Source organism: Salarias fasciatus, chromosome 14 (genome assembly GCF_902148845.1).
Source record: "Salarias fasciatus chromosome 14, fSalaFa1.1, whole genome shotgun sequence".
NCBI lineage: Eukaryota > Metazoa > Chordata > Actinopteri > Blenniiformes > Blenniidae > Salarias > Salarias fasciatus.
In genome coordinates this window covers 6,691,587-6,706,947 of record NC_043758.1, presented here as the reverse complement: position 1 = coordinate 6,706,947, position 15,361 = coordinate 6,691,587, and positions in this window count along the sequence as shown.

Here is a 15,361-nt window from a genome sequence, read left to right as displayed (position 1 = left end):
ACCCACAATGGAGAAAAAAACGCATCTTTTCAAAGTGTTTCATCTGACATGTAAATACCCTTCATCATTGTGACTCTGCTACAAGCTGAAACTCTCCAAATCAGACCAGGAATGTGGACGCAGTATGCGAGTCGTCTTTGCGGTTCTCAAAATCCCTAAAGGAACGCTGAACATTACTGACAGGTCAAATCACGTCGCGCTCCGAGCCAGTCAAAGGAGAGGAGAGCCACTCTGGAGTCCTCTAGTGCAGAATGACCATATGGTTTGCTGCTGAGGTTGGATTTTACTTCAGTGTTGCGTAATCCCAGTCAGCTGAGTTCAAGGTAACACTGTTAGAGTGAAAAGAAATGGAAACACACACACACACACACACACACACACACACACATACACACACACATACACAGACATACACACACACAAATGCAAAAGTGTGAAATTTTAGCTACATGCATACACTGGTGTAAACTCATTCATTTTGGATATGGCCTCTTTTTTGTAAATCAGTTTGTCACAGGCGCTGCTCATATTCTGCATTTCACAACTTTCCGGTCCTGCTGTGAATATCAGCAATACTGTATAAATCTCTTGTGACAGGTTGTTTTCGAGAAAGGTAGCACTTATGGTAATGACGCTGTGTGCCTATTTAGTTTTTGGGGGAGTCTAATTTGCAGTTCCTGAACCTGAGTTGATGTGGTACCGAGTCATATCACACATATTTTGCACATCAATATTCCACTTTTTAACCACGAAACAAACAAGCAAACAAACAAAAAAATCATGGATTTTTTTTTTTTGCGACAAGCTTGTGTGTGTGTGTGTGTGTGTGTGTGTGTGCGCGCGCCTTCGGTTCAAATCAGAGCCTCTCTCACATTGCCCTGACCTGTTGTACATTCCTGAACTTTTGATCAGACCATTATCTACCTATATTATGTATGTACAATTAGAAAAATAAAGTAAACAATGACTCAGTGCTCATTTCTTTTTCCAAGATATGGTTAGCTTTCAAAGTTCAGGTTTCTTTGGCTGTACTGAGAAACATGTGATACAAATCACAATCAGTTAAACAAATACTGACAGACTGTTTGGAGAATGTATGAAATCAATGAGGTAACCTTGTTGTGTCGAGTGCCAGAGCTGTGGTTTGTTTCTTTTCCTTTCTTATCGGTTACTGGATTGTTGTACTGCAGGAGTCCTGAAGGCAAGAGTAATGACTACATGACCACAAAGGTAACTATTTATGGCTTTTGGTAATTTTTTTAATTAATTTTCTAGAGACGGGATGGGAATAAGTATAAAGCTTAAAATGCGTTTTAAAAAAATCTCAATTTGCAATTTTCCTTTTTGTTTTCAATCTCAAAAATCCAAAACTTGATCATGGTTTTCCTTGTTGTATCAAAACACTGTATTTGACAGTGAGAGAACAAGTGGACAGTAGAGCTGAAAATAAAGCTGAGCGAACTTCCCTCCTGCCTGTCAATGTGTCAATCTGCACCAAGCTGTCATTAGAGCACACACCAATTAAAGGCGAGAGGACCACCAGTGCCGAAGGAATTGTAAACCCTACCTGCACTCTGCTCTTACAGCTGCGTCTCACACACATATACTGGTGCACAGTGGACACACAATCCACGGGAGGCTGTAAACACTGACTAATTGGAGGAGTAACAAGCTGCCTGTCAATCAAAATTCTTCTCGCTTCTTGTTGGCATCCCGGTCTGAGTCTACAGACTTTAATCAGCAGCGATTGGGTCGACCATTTCCTTTCTGGACCACTTTGATCTGAGCACAGGTTCGGCTATGCCTGGAACGAGAATGTCACTCCTGGACCTCGTTTATATCAGTGCCTGTGCTACAGTGAAGACCTGTACTAAATACTGCAGGGACGGGCTTCAGTTTGCTTCATTGATTTAACGGGTGTGGGTCTGGCATCCTCAGGGACATTTTATATTATTATTTAGTTTAGTGATATGGCAGACTGCCAGCAATTTCTGTGTGTGGTGGTGAGAGCGCCACTAGAGAGACACAAAACTTAATATATATGTCATGCAAATTTCTCTCTCTCCCTCTCAAGCTATGAAAAATTATCCTTGATATGCTGTAACTTTAATCATAAGTCACTTTATCAAATATTTGAAATTATTCCAAAGTAAATATAATTATTAAAATGTTTCATATGCATATGTATTGTAATAAAACCCCATGAATCCAACCTGTAGCAAAGTTTTTAGCTCATGTCTTATCTGCATTTTTTTTTTTATTCATTTGGTTGTCATGTGACTTATAAGAAGTGACTTCAATATATTGGTACATACCATGTGACACCACTAGATGGCAATGTATGACGACATCATGCAGCTACATTAGCAAAAACCCTTCTGTTACTATCATACATGACTTAATGTCAGTAAAAATATAAAACTACACAGCAGCATGAATACTATAAATTTTATTTTTAATTATTTATTTTTTATTATTAAACTTATCCAGGAGAAACTTATTTGGAGAAACCTGTAGAAAAGCAGAGAAAGAGATGCCATGCTGAAGGAAACATACGAGGCTAATTGTGGGCTAAAAGCACGATCAGAGGTGGAGGAGCAGATTCACAGACGGGTGTTGAAGAGCAGCTTCTGGTTGAGGCTAATTGACGGTGCAGTCGTTTGAAAAGACAAGAGCTTTTAATCTGCCAGTGTCACTAATATATGACATCTTCTGACAGATGTGACTTACACTTAGATGCTACTTATAGTCCTGAACATTCCGTTCTTCAGTGGGATCACTCAGTTAAAGATTCTCAGTGTTAAGTCACTCAGATTGGTTTGTTCCCAAAACAACTTCACTCAGAAATTCGAAGTTGAGCAATGCTTCCTGTTTAGCAGATAGCCATGATTAGATCAGATAAGCCTACGTGCCCTAATGAGGAAGAAAAAAATCCTTTTGTGCCTGTTTAAATCCTGATTTGAGAGCCTTTATAAAGTGGCTGCCTGCCAGCAAAAATTACTGCGTCTAAAATTAAGAGGCTTCTCTAATGTAAGCCTTTGTTAAATTCTACGTGAACCCAGTGATGTGATGATAATATGCAAAAGTTGAGTCACATTGAAGTGGCAAAATGCCAGCGAACTGCCTAGCTGTATTAACAAATTAAGGCTAAGCTAATCTTCATTTTGTTCATGATATTGTGCTCTTCGGATTCCTAATGAGTGCAGTGATAGGATGATCCTATCTGTGTTATCCTATCTGCACCCAGTGCAGGCAGGATGCCAGCGAACAATCCAGCCGGAGAGCTGCGGGGAGATTGAGTGGCTGCTCCCCATTTTCACTTTGTCTCAGTCTATCTATCCACCTGAGGAACTTCTTTTTCTGGGGTTTTTATGTCCCAGAGGTCCAGCTTTAGAAAAGTCTTTGAAACTGTTTGACCTAAAACTAAATGAATGATTGTGAAGAACTTGGCCCGTCCTGCCTTGAGAAAGGCTTGATTTGTCACCGTGCAAAGGGCCTGATGAAAACTTTACCATCTGTACGCGGTATCTTCTCAAAGGCAGCGAGCATGAATGCCTAAATAAGAAAGAAAGGTTAGGAGATTTGGATCTGACAGTTTCCATGTATTGACATTACTTTGTGTGTCATTTATTGAGATCCTGTTTGAAGTGTGATAAATTAAATGTTCTCGTCACACACAAGAGCATTCAGCTAAAGGAATGCGACTTTGGCCCTTATGAAAATGTTTTGTATATGACTGAAACATGTTTCTAAGTTGTAAATCACATTTAAAGGTCTATATTAATCTATTTGCCCAGTGTTTCAAGTGATTTGGAACCCACAAGTGATGCTAAATATCACCAGGGAAGCAAGTGAAGTCAAGTTCCATTTAGTACAGTGTGAATCAACCTCTGTGTGTGTGTGCTTGTGTGTGTGTGCACAACTTACAGGTTTGCATCCACAAAAATGGGTGCAAGCTCGATGTAGTGCGCTAATCTACATACTGAAAATACAAATGTGTTGCTTGTGGGTGTTTTAGTTTTAACTGGTATTGGAGAAGACACATTAAAAGTGCGACCACAATGATTTATGAGCTTTAGACAATCTTTTTTAAAGCAATTATCAGAAACAGTTTTTGAAAACAAAACAGCAAAGACAAATCCAGGTTACATCATGAATTTGGACTTCATGTGTACACTGGCTGATGTTTGTGCCGGCCTGTCTGTGTGTAGTATTAGTGCCCACAGCTGTGGCGCGTATCACTGTTATTTATGGAAGGATTTTCATGTGTGCAGGATTTTCCACGCTTTAGTTGGTTTCCATCTTTCTGGCAGCTGAACTGTATTTCTATTAGCCAGAGATCAGCTTCATGAACCTAATTACTGTGTACACACACACACACACACACATTAATGGTCAGCCTAGAACTGTTTTGTGTCTGTACTTCCCATGCAGTCCATTTGTCCATCCAGTCATTAATTAATGTTGTGATTGGGAGGGGTAGGAGTCATACCCAGTTGCTATCAAACTAATATAGGATACACAATGGCAAATTATCAGTCACAAAGAGACAGACAAATACAAAATATCAATGCATTTACATTCTTTTTTGTTTGTTTTTTAATTGCTAACATTAATTTGGTCAAAACCGAAGTCACATGTTCCAGATTCTGAACACAGTCTGCCAAACAGACGTCCATGTGGACTGAACTGTGTTTGGCTTTCATTGCTTTCACTCAAAATACATTCAGTGACTTTGGTCACCAAAATGTATTAAATCTTTTCTCCATTGCTAGTTCACCACGCGCAAAACACAGTCCTTTTCAGAACATTTTTCACATGCTAACACGCTTTTTTCAAAACAGTCAAAACACAATGAAAGCAGAATGATGGAGGGGAAACACGGGGAATTTCTGTTGTAGCTATAATCCATAGAAAATCATATAAAAATACTGACGGTAAAAAAATAAAAAATTAATAAAGATGATGTAATTCCAAACACAGCTCAGTCAAAATCCAATCCAGGTGTTTGGAGTTTGGCCTAATTAGGAACTATATAGAAGAAGTGGCTTCTGATTGTTTGTCCTTTGGGAATTTGGAAGAGCAGTGGTTCAGGTTGGTAGAGAGAGAAGAGTGGCCAGGAGAGGGACAGGAGGACTTATGCCGTGTTTCCACCGGATGCGACACAAATTTTTCGCACGATGAAACTACAAACAAAGTCACTGTAATTATACGATTTTCACTCAGTTTTGAGCGGCAAGCGTTTCCAATGAAAATTCGCTCGCCGCTCGAGTTGAAATAATTGAACTTTTCGAGTGAATTCGCTTCAAGGGTGCAGCCAAACTTACAGTGTTCAACAGTTGCATCAATTATGAGAATTGTCCAGCAAAACAACAGGTAAGACCTACATACCACAACTCCACTAGATTTTACAAAAAAGTGCTCAGTTTTTAAATCAGCTGGCATTTTGGGAAATCTATGGATTACATTAATTTGTGTTTCATTTTACTATCTGAGGCAAAGGTTGCCCCCGTAAGGAAGAAGAGATTTTCAGCGATGTCCAGCAAACTGCTGTCATTGATTTGGTCATCGTGAACGATGCCATAAAGCTGAGGGAAATTCAGGACAGAGTGCTGTGAGACAAAGCGACCCTTTCCAATCTGAACGCCGAGTCCTTGAGAAGCATAAAGGATGAAGCAACTGCACAAAGTACCTTTTGAAAGAAATGAAAGTGTCAACCAACCAGACATAACAATGCATAATGTGCTGTAAAACTGAATTTCCTTTATTTTAGACGGCTGTGGAGATGGAGACCAGACGAGCCCCACATGGATGAAGCAGGATTCTACTTGATGAAAAAAGATGCAGAGGAAGAAACGTCATAGGGCAGCGGGAAACACGCCAGAGAGGCGCTAATATAATGGTGTGTGCAGCCCTCTCCAACGATGGTTTGCTTTTACATAAACCTCTCATTGGCCCGTACAACACAGAGAGGCTCATTTCTGTTTTTGATGACCTCTATATTCAACTTGAGCCAGCAGGGCAGATGGGTCAAAGGGCAGGAAATACCATATTTGTAGCTGTGTGGGACAATGTGGCATCCCAGCCCTCTGCTGCAGTGACTGCATGGTTCACTGCTCATCCCGGGATGTCTGCGCTGTTTTCACCTCCATACTCACCCTTCTTGAACCCCACTGAAGATTCTCTCAGCATGGAGGTGGGAAGTTTATGATCACTCTCCGCACAGTGCTTGATGCAGTGAATGCTGGGTGTGGAGATGTTCCTGCCAGGTGTGGATCAGACATTCCAAAAGGCTCCACCCACAGTGCATCACCAGAGAGGAAGTGACTTGAATGGAACCATGAGGCTAAGTGCACACGACCGGATGTGAATGTGCTAGTTTTTGAGTTGTATCTCTTGATTTCTATTCTTCCCCTGTATTTTTGAGATTCGGCATGTTTTTATTTACAGTAAACATTTTATTTTTTTGGAAAGTACCAAAGTACCTGCACAACGGCACACAGAAAATAAATGTTCCTGAAAGAAAAAGGTGCAGCCCTGACTAATAATTGCTGCAATGTATTACAATAATTTAGAACAAAGTGCAACGATCTTATTTTGTAATAAATGACTGATTCATCAAAAAAGGAGTCAATCAGACTTGAAAGATCAAAATGTACTTCATGTAATGCTCTCTGTTGTTTATGTTTTCTAGTTCAGTGTGCTAAGAGCGACCGTGTTGGTTTCCAAAGTGAGACTTGTTGCTATGTTGTGGTTGAAAGAGCTTATTTTAAGACAAGTATGAAGTGTTTGGGGGGAAAGTTTTGAGGACATGATTAACTCTTTCGATAAGTGTTTTAAACATGTGACTTCAGTTTCAACCAATGCTTGTGGGCAGTTAAAACAAACTAATATCGCTGCTGCTTAAATATAGTTTGTCTTGTTTCCCGGCAAACTACTTTGTGACATTTGTTAAGCCTTTGCTTGTGTACAAGTAAATACAAAATGCAAAGTCAACTGAAATTTAAAGCTAGGGTAGACGATGTTGAAGAGCCTGCAAGATTTGAAAGTCGCACACCTCAAGCCATCCCCCCTAAGCTCCTCCTACTCCAATCAGTGCTTTGTTGCACGACGTAATTACCGAGAGGCGGTCTTGTGAGCCGATCTGTGCCGCGCGCTCACACACACACACACACACACACACACACACACACACACACACACACAGATGGAGCGGAGCAGGCGGGGCTGTTCAGACAGCGGAGCGCGGCATCTGATTGGTTTCTTAAGAGCGGTCCGCGCCTTACGATTGTTCAGAGTTTTTACAGTCCAGTGGCCGCTACAGTTGTCAGATTTTTTCCACACATTTTTCCGTACACATAATGTATTGACTTGTCCCAGGGGGCAAGGAGCATTTCACTCAGTATGACCAAAAGTGCTTTTGGACAACATCGCCTATCTTAGCTTTAACAGATTTTCCAAATTTCCAGTCTCTTTGCTTCATTTCATAATTATTCTTCATGTAGCTTGTAAGAAATTACCTCTTTGTTTCCGTAATCATTTTTGTTTGTGAATTCATTCATGTGTATTTACACATGGATTTTAACCTGTTTGATTTTTTTTTTGTTTTTAACTAACTTCAATTTGACAAGTTAGCCATAACTCACGGGAATAACTGTCATACCACTGTTTTAATAAGATAGTATCTTATTTTAATATATACTAATATCACAAAGTTGATGACACATTTGAAATAGCTGAAGGAGCTCATCGCTTGTTGCTTTTGTCTTTCTGTGTGGGTTGTTTGCATAAGCTTTATCTTTATCTGAACATCCGCAGTCCACCTGCCAGCATGAAAGTCCCTCAGTCAGAAACATTATTATTTTATCCTCAGTAGCTGTGATGTGTTCATGCCCCTACTGGCTTCCCTTGATGGGAGCTGTCTGCTGCTTTGTGCATCTTAGCAGTTTACTTAAGCAGTTTTTCTTGCTGCTTTCTCGTGTTATTAGTTCAAATCTCAGGTACAGGTACTAATACTCTGAGTACATCATGACTTCTAATATTGCACCTGTTTTGCAGGACCACCTGAAAATACTGGACACTATTGATGAGTGATTCCCTCAACAAAACAACATGTGTGCACCAGCATCTCACCATTTCACAGGCCTGTGTGTTACTTTAACACAGTAAGAACTAATAACCAGACTAAATATAATTTCAAAGATTCATATATACACATAAAACCCTACAACAGATGACATTAGTTAGAAGCCTTATTAAAAAGGAAGGTCTTAAGTCTGCTGTTCCATAAATGTGGTGCATTGTGCTGGAAAGCAGCCTCGCCCTAGTCTCTTGTATTAATGGGACGATCTAATGTGCTTCGGACAATGTTCGATGCATTGTTTTTCCTTTCCAGTACCTCTGTTTCATATCTACATTTGCAAATGGCCATTTATTTAAATGCATACTTGATCCCAGCCCAAGTCTCAGCATCTGTTTTTTTTTCTCCTTTTTTCTTTATCTAACTTGGACGTCTTCTTTCCTCATTTTTTTTCCTTTGAAGCCACCTGCAGATGGCAGAAAAGAAGGGTAGATAGCCCGCCAGAGGAGAGGAGAGGAGAGGAGAAGGAGTGCTTCTTTTTCTCTCTCTCTCTCTCTTAATGTGCTCAGCCATGTGAGGGAAGAACTGGGACCCTGGCCAGCCAAAATACCGGCAAAGAAAACACACTGTGCAGTGAAAGTGTATCACACACGCACACACACTTTTTAGGGGAAAAGACGAGGAGGAAGTGCAGCAAGCGGGTGATGAGAGGACAGTAAGAGCGAACTGCGATAAAACTGCATTTCAGGAGGAGGAAATAAAGAGAGGAATGAGTGACAGAAGAGAAAAAATGTGAGATTAAGTGGCACGTACAGCAGATAAGAAGGCCAGAGGACGAAAGATGAGGAGGAGAAGAGATTCATGCCCTCCCCTCGCAGCTTATGCTTAACTAACAGCTAATAGGACACGACCTCCGGGACAGATGGAGACGATTTTGAAGATACAGAACATGAGCACAAACCAAATGAACATTTAACAGGAGAAAAAAAAAAGGACCTACTTAGATGAAAGGAGAGCAAAAACGCACAAATCCTGAAAGGCGTGCACACAGTACATTTCTGTGCACGTGGCCGTACGCTGACTTCTGATTGCCATCCCCTCTGCCTTTCTTGTACCTCTCCTTCCCTCCAACCCTCTTCCATCATTTCAGCTTCGCTTTCATCTTGTGCGTTTCATCTGTTGTGTTCATAAAAACAGGGAGTGTTGCTGTCTGAAACAACAGCAGCTGCATAATCAAGTGACATGGCAATATTTGCATAGCATGAGTTCATGAACGTGATTAATCTGCCCGGTTCTGAACTGAAGGGAAGAGAGCAAAGTGGTCACTGAGTTCATTTACTATAACACAAGTCAAAATGTTCGTTTTCAGCACCTAGACATAGGCATGTTTATATCTGTAAACCTGTAAACGTTTGAGCATTTTTATCATGAATGTCTTCTATGAATAGTGACCGGCTAGTTCTTCACAATAGTTTATGAAGGAGACCTGAATGGGATTGAAGAGATTTGATGTCATGATGAGAAAAACCTTTCTCTACTGATTGGCTTCAACAGTAGTGCATCAGATTAATAATAATAATAAAGAAAATCCATTATACAAGACACAAGATACACTCTCAAACCTTTTGCTGCAATGAAACTGAAATTAACAAACAACAAAACCAGCAAGAAAAACAGACGGACATGAAGATCACTTCACTGTTGCATGAGTAGGATAGCTATTATTGATTTATTGAAAATTCTCTTCGATTGGTAATATATAAAACCATCGCAGAGGTCACTTGTTTGGAAGGACAACCGTAGAAGACATGAGCAAAAAAAAGTTGCTCTCTTTTCTTCCTCATGAATTTCTATGGCAGTGAGACAAAGTTATTTTAAAATCTGAGAGGCTGGGATGTGTAACTTTGCAGCTACTGTGTGAAGATATATAATTAATGTCAGATTTTAGAGAATCAGAGATCCTATTTTAATGAGGGAAAACCTGAAATTCAATCACATGATTTATTTGAAATGCTTTCTCAAGTGTTCCTCCCAAGAAGGGAGCGATATTAAACCTTTCAGTGCAGGCTGACCTGAATTTGCCTCTTGATTAACACAGTGTCACTGCCTCAGCGAGACAATGCGTTCTGCAGTGTTTGATTTAGAATTCATTAAAAATGAAATGGTCTCTTTTGGTTTCGTGGAGCCTAATTATTTTGACAGTAGTCTAAACGCTGCACGGTTTCCAGGCCTTAACCAAATTTAAAACAATTTGATGGTTTATTGATTGTAATTTCAGAGCTCATTAATTGTGGGTTTTTGCTGCATTTTAAACCAATTTAAATGTGTCATACGTAAAGGCTTAAAATGAGTTCGTTTTACAATTTTCATTGTATTTAATAAATGTAAATAACTTGTTCTATTGAACTTGTGCTGTTAACATTTTTTTTTTGCCATATCTTGACCAGACGTTGAATAACAGCAGCTTAAATTTCTCAAAGCCAAACAAAAAATCCTTTTTACATTTTTTTGTGTTTAGAGACATACACAAACAAATTTTTGGATTTGAAGGAAAAAAATACATTCCAAAATGTCAAAAAGGAGATGTTTTGCATTACTGATCAGCGCTGAACAAATGAGAGAACGGCTAAGATTGAGGTTTTTCAGAGATGGGGGTGCTCAGCTGATTAATGGCATCCAGAGACCTGGTCCCTGTTGTGCTTTGCACTCGGCTGAACAAAAAAGAAAAACGTGGCTCATATTTACCTCTCGATTTCCTCCATGCGTCTTTCATGTGCATGCTGTGGATCAGATCACGCAGAACAGTAGACGCTCCAATAGAGTCCATAACCTGAACCGACCAAGTCAGGAACACATCGTGCAGCATGTCTGCGTGCTGCATGCCCGGAAAAATCAGTCTCTGACTAAAACAGAGCTGAACAATGTCCTTGAAGAGCTTATGTTGCCCTCAGCAATTAAAATCTTTGATTGTGCTTGAAGCAAAAAGCAATATAAAACTCTGATCTCTGTCTGCACTGGAATTTTAGTATCTCTTCATGCAGAAGACTTTTTTTTTTGGACTGTGGCAGGAAACCGTCGTACTCACAGCAAACTGAAAGGCCCAAATCAGTTTTCAAACTCACAAGAGTGCTTCTTTAAAAAAAAAAAAAAAAAAAAAAAAAAAAAAAAAGCAAATCTGTTTTGACAGGGTTATTTAATCATTTCAGTTTGCAGACCAGTAGTTTTCATGTCTTTAAACTGTGCTGGAGGCTTTGTGCTCATGTGAGTTATAGCCGTCTTCAGTCAATTGCCTAAGATACAAACATCATCAAAACATCTTCCACTAGTTTGAAAAGCTTCAGTTTTCTGTGCAATTTAATCATCAGGACAAATTCTTACATTTCTTCATCAACAAGAAATTCATGTTCTGTTTTCTGTTATTGAATGTGAGTCGACGTCCTTGAAGAAAGCACAGATTCTTCAGCCTGTTTGTGTGATTTCTTCAATTAAATACTCTCATCTCTTGCTCCCTGTTGCTTTTCTACCTCTCGACCTCTTTCTGCGATAACCACTTAACCCTCCTCTTGTTCTGTGTTCCCAACCTTTTCCCACTTAATTAAATAGTTTTTTTTTGCACTATTTTCTTTTTCATTTAGCATTTCTCCAGCCATGCATTGTGTAGTGGCGAACTCTTGCCTTACAGGGAGAATCATCCTGTTTTGAGTTCAGTATTCTGTATGGAGTTTGCATGTTCTCCCAGCTGCTATGTTCCCAGTCCAGGGTTTTCAGTACACGACATCGGTGCTGAGGTAAAATACTGTTTAAAAAATAAATAAATAAATAAATAATGTATTAAGGTCTCTTAGCACCTCAGAAAACAGGCCCTTTCACTCCAACTTATCTTGCAGTGTTGCACAGAACAATGCTAATCCACACATTAAATCACATCATTAATCCAAATCCCAGAAAACACTCCCCACACCAAGTCACTTAACCCTGGCCCATGCAGGACACATGGTTCTGGCACTGCTGGAGGAGGAAAGGTTTAGATCCCTCTGTCTTCCAGTGAACAGCCAATCAGAAGTCTTCTGCCAGCTCAAGCAGCAGTTCCCACCTGCCCTGCGTCAACCAGTCAACCCGTCAATCAACCAATCAAACACACATAACACTGTGTGTGTATGGGTTTGTTTCTGAACTCTCTGAACCGCCCACAGTTCCAAACCGCACATTTAAAATCTATTTAGAACTGTAAGTAGCATGTAGATTAGTGTAGCTTAGTGCATGTGATGAGGTGACACCCGATCCAGAGTGTCACCTGTCGAGAGTCAGTTGGGATCCAGACCTCTGCCTTCATGGATCTCTGTCTCCCTATTTTCTTGGAAGGGAAATGACATTAAGTTTACATTAGACATAATACAAAAGTGGTTCTGAAACAAGTCTCTTACTTTTCTTCAGCAGCTCAGTCAAAGCTCAGCTGCTGATAATGTCAAACACTGTTTGAAAGCCCATTCTGAGGCCCAACCCACCTCCCACCCAATCTCATGAAAACCGTGAATATCAGATGGGAAGAAAAGGACAAATTGCTGAAATTATTTTGACCAGCGTCAAAAAACTGTTGTTTGTTTCTTCTTCAATTTTGTAAATCCTACTGAAGAGACACGTATAAAGTCCCCTTTTAATAAAGGCATACAGAGTATAATAATGAAGGTAAGGTCGATGTGGATATTTTGCTTAATCTGATGAAATACAACCCCAACTTCAAGTGTTTGGGTCGGATGTCTTTGAGTAGCAGGCACTTAAAGACAAAGACACATTTATTATTTATTTATATATTTTGTGTATTCAGCTACTGAAGATACGATAAGATATGTTATCATACACACACACACACACACACACACGTATATATATATATATATATATATATATATATATATATTGACTGGAGAGAAAAGTGAGATCAATGAAACTTGGAACATTTTTGAGTTGGTACTGGCCAAAAGAGTGAGTTAACCCAGGCCAGTTTGTCTCTCGCTGGTTAAAGCTCCTTTCTAACTAGGCTGCTACTCCTTACTCTCTGGGAATGAAAACTTCTGAAGGTGTTTTTCCTCAAGCGAGTTGCAGCATCTTTTAAGCACGTCATTACTGCAGATTAAAAAAAAAAAAAAAAAAAAAAAACATTCTTTTTACAATAATCAATAATAATAATTTTAGAATAATTTTCAAATAATCTCATGGTCGTTGTGGAACATGCAAACTGTGGGTTATTAGAAAGCTTTGGGTCAGGTTCGAACATAGCACTTTCTTGCTTGAGGAGTCACAGAGCTCACCACTGAACCATTGTGTCACCTAATGTAAAGTGTTATTTGTTGTGTTATTTCCACATTGTTTCCCCCTGAGTAGTGCTCTATGCTTTGTGATATCGATGAGCTTTGCATGTGTTTAAATTCATCGAACTCTTTTGTGTTGGATCACTGACGGGTTACCTCTGGGTCTCTAGCCTTCTCTCTAATTTAAATAAATCTTCTGTGACTACAGACTAGGAAGGAAATGAAATGAATGGAGTGGCTTTTAGGTGTTATGCATTGAATGTAATTTTGTTGAAAGCAGAAAACTTAAAACTTACTGTGTATTTTTCATTACATTGTGTCCAAACAGTGTTTTCCTTCGGCAAAGAGAATCAAAGGGTTTAACTTCATGTAGAGAACAGACGGACAGACAGGAAGAGACGCTGGTGTTTGTTTTGGGCCATAGTGGAGTCTGACAGTAAGAGGCCAGCGCCCATTTATTGTTAATGGAAAGTAGCAAAGGCAGAGAGAGGGCAGAGTTTTGAAAGTAATTTGCTGTCCGATGCAATCCCCTGCAGGTTTTTCAGGAGGGTTAAAGAAGCCGCAGCAACCAGTGGCTCTTTTGTCTGTTTCTAAGTATGAATGGTGAGTGTCACTTCATTTTCGCTTTAGAACACCTGACCTGTGTTAGATTAAACGTCTCACAGATTGTTGTTCTACCTCAGATTGCTGCCTTTTCTTTGCTATTTTCTTTCCATGAACAGTGGTGATCAGCGCCAGCACTTTACTCGTGATGGAAACGGAAAGACGAAAGCAAAGGAAAAAAAAAAAAGATGACAAAGAAAGTTTCACAAGTCATCTGAGTTTTGTCAGAGGACAGCTTTATCGAAACGATCCAATCACAGATAAACAATCCGGTCAGCCAATCAGAGCAGAGATTAGACTCGGTAGAGGGACCTGATTGAGACGTTAGTGCCTGTGGCTAAAGTCATCTCCGGCTTGTGTGCGTCCATGTGTGTGTGTGCGTCATGAAGGGCCATCATTTCTTATCTGCCATCACCACTCACTCTGATCTTTCCATCTTTATATAAAAGGACTGTATCTGCGGTCTGCCATCCGTATATCAATCTCAACGCTTCACTGCCTTTTAGACCATGAAGTAGCGGCTTAATTCCCGAGATCTTTGTCACTGTTTTCTTTCACATGGATTTACTTTCTTTAATTCTGATAATTCTGACATTATTTGTTCGTATAAGTTGTTAGATGAGATTGGGTTTGAACTTTATTCCTCTGAAGCGCCCGCTCAGTGAAGCATGTCTATTATAACCAAGCAGGAACGTCTCTTGAGAGCAAAATGAGTTGAACCCGGCGGCCGGAGGGAGATTCAACCAAGCTACAGGAAGAAAATCTACGTAGAGTCATGGAAAATTTGCAATAGAGTTTTTATGTTGTTACCTTGTGTTTAAACGGATACACGATCTACTAACTGTTAAGTGAGGCTGAAAATGAGTGAAGCTGAAAAACATTTGGGTGTCCTTGTTACACAACATGGTGCTTGGAACTACTGAAAACAGCTTTCTGAAACAAGGCGGAACTTTTCTGAGACGCTCTGACTCTGGTAAATGGTTCTGCTGATGTGTGAGTAACAAACATGGCGGCTTCCAGAGTGGCCCGACTCACAGTCTGTATTCTAGTTTCATACTCTATATTGGTAGCACACAGCAGGCCTCCACTTAATCTGGGGATGAGGAGGATGCCTTTCTCCAACATGAATTCTATTTTCATTATTTTTAGGAAAACAAAAACTTGAGAAAAAGAATTACATGGAAGGTAAAACTGCTAATTATTTTATTGATATGTTTTCAAAATAGAACTATTAATGGAGATGAATTGAACGTTTGAACTAAAACCACAAGTGTATGGTTAGTCACATCGAGCTTATAAAGGCTTCAGAGGTATAAAGCAAATTTAAAGCATCTATGTACACAGAGTGAGAAGTTGTCTTTTTTATTGC